Source organism: Oryzias melastigma, linkage group LG2 (assembly GCF_002922805.2).
Source record: "Oryzias melastigma strain HK-1 linkage group LG2, ASM292280v2, whole genome shotgun sequence".
Classification (NCBI taxonomy): domain Eukaryota; kingdom Metazoa; phylum Chordata; class Actinopteri; order Beloniformes; family Adrianichthyidae; genus Oryzias; species Oryzias melastigma.
Genome location: NC_050513.1, coordinates 3,824,249 through 3,830,754, shown reverse-complemented (window position 1 = coordinate 3,830,754; position 6,506 = coordinate 3,824,249).

Below are 6,506 nucleotides of genomic sequence, written 5' to 3'. Positions count from 1 at the left end.
TTGCATTATGGGACTTGAGTGTTTTACCGGCACCATGAGTGAGAGTGGTGTGTGTATGAGTGACCCTCCTCACAGTGTCGGCTGTTCTATGGTTCCGTACTGTTAATTAATTGGTAGTCAAAATGTTGACACCAACTGATTTACATGACCTGTGTTTACGTTTCTTCCTCCAATCACTTGGGTCGTGCAATGTATGGGACGCAAGTGATCTGTGGATTCAAACCTGCCAGCCATCTGCTTAGTTCTGCTCCCACCCAAATCGCTACAACATATTTCCTTCTAACATTTTTTTATTATTTCAAACATTTTTGAAAAAGCGCCAATGAGCCGCAAGGGGGTGCTTAAAGAGCCGCATGCGGCTCCGGAGCCGCAGGTTGCCGACCCCCGTGTTAGCCAAAAGGACATAATTGGTGTATCGGTTTACTTATTAGAACATTTATTTTAACAACATTGAGAAATGTATCACTCGCTTTTCTGTCGCGTTACGAGGCGTGCGCGGGCTGCTGTCGTGACGTCATCTTAAAGCTCTATCGTAGTTCCAACAGAATTTTCTTTAAAACAATGTCATAACAACACAACCAGGAGACACTCATTCAAATGTGGTTGGATGAATTCATGCTCAATAAAACAACTTTTAACATGATCCACATTGATTCTACCAACAATCTACATGTCACAAACACTTGTTAGCGTGTGTAGCCGTCGCGTCTCCAGTAACAGTCATGCAGGATTCCTCCGCGATACCAAAGCTGCAGTACAAAGTGCTGAACCTGGCCTTCATACAGACGATCAAAATCCATCAGAAAAATACAAAGTTTGAATAAGTGAAAAATCCTGGCAAGCTTTTTCAGACCACAGCGCATCCATCTTTGTCTTCTGTTTTGACCCACCCCATAGCTGCTGGCCAATGACTGAGGAGATCTTTAATCACGTGGTTTTGTTTACAAAGTTTGGTCACACTGAGGAGGTTCAGGGAGTTAGGCTCAAGGATGACGTTGTGAAATGGGCGGGACCAACAAGGAATGAAAGGCGGAGCCTCAGAGATCGAGTCGTTTTACTTCCGGATGTTAAAATGGTCCAGAAAAATGTCTCATATTTCATTCATAATTTGTTTTTAAGTGTTCCAAAGGTAATATATGATCATAAATATGGATCTAGTTTACTCTGAAAGGCTGAAGAAAATCATGGCATGGCCCTTAAAGGGGCCATTTCATGATGGCCCCTTTCTCTCGTTTTAGAGTAAACGACTCATCATCATCATCATCATTTATTCATTTATAAAGCACCTTTCACCACCAGCCAAGGAGGCCCAAAGTGCTGTACACAAGAAAATACAATACCTAACAATCCTAAAAACAATTTAAAAATAAATAAATAAATACATACATAAAATCTTAAAAAGAAATTAAAATTTACATGATAAAAAGCAGCCAGGCAGATACTACAGCGCGATAGTGGAGGAACAGTTTAGATTTAAAACTCTCCAAAAGTGTGACCTCTCTAATAGTCAGTGGCAACTGGTTCCACAGCTTAGGAGCCAACACAGAAAAGGCACGATCTCCTCTGAACTTACATTTGGTTCTCGGAACCAGTAACAAACACTGGTCCGCAGAACGCAAAGAGTTAGAGGAAGAATGTTTTAAAATTAGACCCCAAAGGTAAGACGGTGCCGTACCTGCCTGTGATTTAAAAGCAAAGATAAGAATTTTCATAAAAATCAGATATTGCACGGGCAGCCAGTTCAAAGAGACCAGAACAGGGGTTATGTGATCAGACTTCTTAACACCACATATAAATCTGGCCGCTGCATTTTGCACCAGCTGTAATCTGGCTAGTGAGGCCTTGGGTAACCCGGCGTATAAGGAGCTGCAGTAATTCAGCCTGGACAACACAAAAGCGTGGGTCACTATTTCTAGGTTTGACTGGGATATGAAGGACTTGATCCTGGATAAACGTTCAAATGACTCGATTCCTGAGGCTCCGCCTGCCACTGCATGTATAGGTGCCGCCCACTTCATGACGTCATCCAAGATTCTGTGGCAGCGTGTCTGCATTTATCCCACGAAAATAATCCAAAACTTCAAAGATGGATGCACATATGATATATCTGCCTGGCCTACATTACACTGGTTCACAACACAAACACACTCAACGTCTGCGCAACCGGGAGGATGTGTGTATGTGTGTGGGGGATGGGTGTGTGTGCATGGGGGGTCCTGCGTCTAAAGTAACAAACACCTGTTTGAGCTGGAATTTTTTGAAGACAGGACACAACTGGAAGATATACGGTATTCTTTTTGCTGATCACGGCTATCTCTGTGGAGAAAATGGTTGTTGGTATTAGATTGGGGGCGGAGCAGACTCTTCCTAAAAGGCGCAGTCTTACTCTGTGACATCATCACATGAGGACCTGCTGGTTTTCGTGGGTATGGGAGGGGTTACTGTTGAGAAAGCAGGTTTTAGAGGATTACTCAGAAATACATTAATGGATCAAAATACTGCTTTGAGGTTTTCCCATTGAATTTTTTAAGACTTTTAACGATAGTTTATCTCCATTACTACACAAAATGTTTATAGAATCACTTAACTCTGAATGCCTTCCCGCAACACTTTGTAATGAACAGGTGGAGGCTGATGGATCCATGTGCAAAAGCTTTTATTATGAGTGAAGGGAAATCTGGCAAGTGCAGGCAGCCGGGCAAATGGAGGCTGAGAAGGCAACGGGGCAGGCTTCCGGCTGGGATCAGAGGTTTTACTGAGCGAAGACAGAGAGATATGATAGGCATGAATGCATAAGTCTTCACACTGAGCTTGGCTGAGTGACATTGTAAATAGAGACTGGGTGATTGTAGATGAGAGAGGTGTGTGAGGGCTGAGTGAACCAGCTGGGAGACATCCGGGTATGAGAGCAAAGGCACATGGGAAAAGTAGTAAGAGAACCAGGAAGCACTCAGGCAACAATTCCCGTTGATGACCAGAGGGGGAGATAGGGGATCGATTCCTGACATCGACAAGCAACTATGTCACTTGTATTAAAACCAAATAAGGACCCACTTGAATGCTCATCATATCGTCCAATATCACTGTTGAATGTTAACATCAAATTTTTGCTCTGTGGATGGAAAAGTTTTTACCATCTCTAATAGCCCCTGATCAGACGTTTTATTAAAGGAAGGCATGGATTTTTCAACCTGCGCAGGCTTTTTAACAAAAATCAGATGCTGCTCCTGAAAAAGCGTCATCACTTGATGCCGAAAAGGCATTTGACCGTGTAGCGTGGGACTACCTATTTTATACTCTGGGTAAATTTGGTTTTGGACCTAAATTTACTTCCTGGGTTAAATTACTTTATTCCTCACCTTTAGCACATGTTAGAACGAATTTTACTTACTCTTACTTTCCTCTACGTCGGGGCACAAGACAGGGGTGCCCGTTGTCCCCTCCTTGATTTGCACTATGTATTGAATTAAACTGCAAGCTGAAGATAAACTAAAGGGTATCCATGGACCAAATCAGGACCACAAACTTTCTTTATACGCAGATGATCTTCCTTTATATGACTCAGACCTGTAGCACTCACTTCCCCATGCTATTGCCATCCTTGAGGGTTTTGGTAGAATCTTGAAAATGTATAAGAGCAGATTATTTAGACTTAACACTAAACCAAAGGAAATCAGACTACTTGACTTATCTGGGTGTTAAAGTTACTGACTTGTTAGGAAAACTTTATGGAAAAAACTTTGTCTTTTTGAAACAAGCAAAACAGACTTGCTTCGGTGGAACAACCTACACTTTACACTAATTGACCGTATTAATGTGCTGCCCAAATTTCCTCACCTATTTCAATGTATTCCAGTTTATATTACAAAAAGATTTTGATTCCTTAGAGAAATGTATTTCTACATTAATTTGGAATGGTAAACCTGCACGAATATGTAAAGATTTCCTACAAAGACCTCGGACCCTATGTGGACTTGCTGTAGCAAATTTTACATTTTATTATTGGGCAGCCAATATCTGAAATATGCTCTATTGGATCAACGTCCCATCTCAACAAATTCCAGCCTGGCTTGATATTGAACTAACTACCTGTAATAAAACTTCCTTACTGGCTGTCACAAATGGACAGACTGCTGGTTCCACGTGCAGCAGGTTTATTAGTTCACAACTAAGCAGAGCTAGAAGTCCACAAAACTAATTCAGGGTCGGACAGGCAGAGGTCAATGTAGAAAAAAACTTTTTTCACATTTGATGTCATTAAAAGTCCCATTGTTTTCAAACCACTTATTTCCACTCTCAATTATTGATTGTTTTTAAAATCTGGAGAGATAACGGACTACATAACTTCAAATATCTTTTTATTGATAGCATTTTTGTCTCGTTTATGCAACTTACTAAACAGTTTAGCATCCCAAGGATTTTTTTCTGTACTTACAAATTTGAGATCTTACAAAAAGCAGGTACCCACAATTCCCTAACCTGCCTGAACAAACAAACCTTAGATATAAAAGTTCATAAAAAAAAGTGGTGATTAAAGAAATGTATAGTTCACCATTAGGCCTACAATCTCCTTCCCTCTCAGTTATCAGATCACACTGGGAAAATGATTTGGCATTCAACGTAACAGATGATCTCTGGGAATCTACTCCTCTTTTATACGGGCTTCTCCAATTCAAAGTTGTTTTACTGCCTACATATTTCCAAAGAAAAATTAGTCAAGTTTCACTGAGACTCTAGCCCGTTGTGTAACCGATGTAAAGTAGAAATCAGGTGATTATATCATACTTTCTGGACATGTCCCAATCTCCGAAATTACTGGACTTCTGTATTTGAAACATTTTCCAAAGTGTACAACGTCAAATGAGCCCCTTCCCCCTTCCGCTCTTTGGGGTCATCCCTCCCAATGTTTCTATACCTAAAGACTTTTCAGATGCAATATTGTGACATATTCACCGTGTTTGTAATTTAATTATGTATATGTTAAGAAAGAAAAAACAAACATAACAAGAGTCGTAAATCTGAGCATATGAATTACAGAAATTAAAATATGGGTTCCTGTGAACATTTGAAGTCTGCTGTAAAATTGGTTGTGGTCTTTTCGAATATTTTTTGTATGGATTATTTGTGTTTGCTGTGAGCCGTTTACCTGGAGGAAAGATGACCACGTGCCTTCCAAGTTTATTAATTGGGCTGGTGTCGGGCCCCGGGAGGAGAAAGGAAACAGGAAAACGCCAGGAGGAGACGCGTCCTGGAGGCGATCAGAAAGAAAAGGGAACAAAAGCTTCCTTCTCATGGAAAGATCTGCACTCCTTAAAGCTTTAGTCCAGTTCAACGCCCGGGACGCCCATCAGCTGGTTTCCCGGCGCGCGCATCTGGATGTGGCGAGCAGCGCGAGGCCTGCGCTGGCTAAGATCGGCACATTTTCTTTTTTTCTTAGGGCGCCCTAAACTATTGTTTACTGGTATAGCAGAGAGACTATTTTTTCCATGCGTTTCCCTCGTTTGGACGGATTTTTGGGACACGGATATGTAGCGATTTGGGTTTATTTTGGACTTTGAACTTTTAAGGTGGACCGGTTCTGTGGGAGGGGAAAACGGGGTTTGAAAATGAAAAAAAAATACATTTTTGATTTATTAATTAAAAAAGGTACATGTGAAACCTAAGTTTGACCTAAGTTATTTAACCTAAGTTATTTAACCTAAGTTATTTCAAGATTATCCATTAATCTGTGGGGACATTGAATAGGCTATATCCAGATTTTGTTTGGTGACTTGCACTAAATAACCTGTTTGTTACAAAATCGTTTGCTTCCTTGATGACGCATCGCCTTATATTCTTGAGGTGGAAGGATGAGGCCCCTCCTACGCGTGACCAGTGGATTGCTGAGGTCATAAAATGTGTCCACTGACGTGCAGTAACTTTCACATTCCTCTTCTCGTTATACATGTGACATGTTTGTGGAAGACTCGGGAGCTCTTCAAAAGGGACATGAATGTTAGAGATGTCTGATGGTCATCTGCAGTTTGAATGAAGCGCAGGCCCAGCATGCACCCTTAAACGTGAGACTGCTACCATCATGACTCTTAAGTTCTGCCTGTTTCTGCAGTGAAGGCTGATGTGGATTCTGCAAAACCTCTGCTTGAAGCGCAGGAACACCAGTCCAGTTTGTGAAGGAGCTTCTGGATCAATCCATCAAATCCGTTATTACTCCCACAATGGGGAAATTCACTCAGTGGTGGGCAGCAGCCGCTGGACGGCGCTCTATCGCCCAGACTGAACCATCAACACTTTAGATGAAGAGCTGCTCAGCTGGGGACCGTCGACGGAACAGCCCGCACCGTATGAAGCACTCCGCTGATAAAATGTCCTTTGCTGTTCCCTCTGTCCATATTTGTCATTTGTATTTGGATGATGGGGGCGCGCGCCTGCAGCCAGACGTGCAGTGAGATCAGCTTCAGAAGAACGTGGCTGCAGATCGCCAGACTCCTGCCCATAGACTGTATATA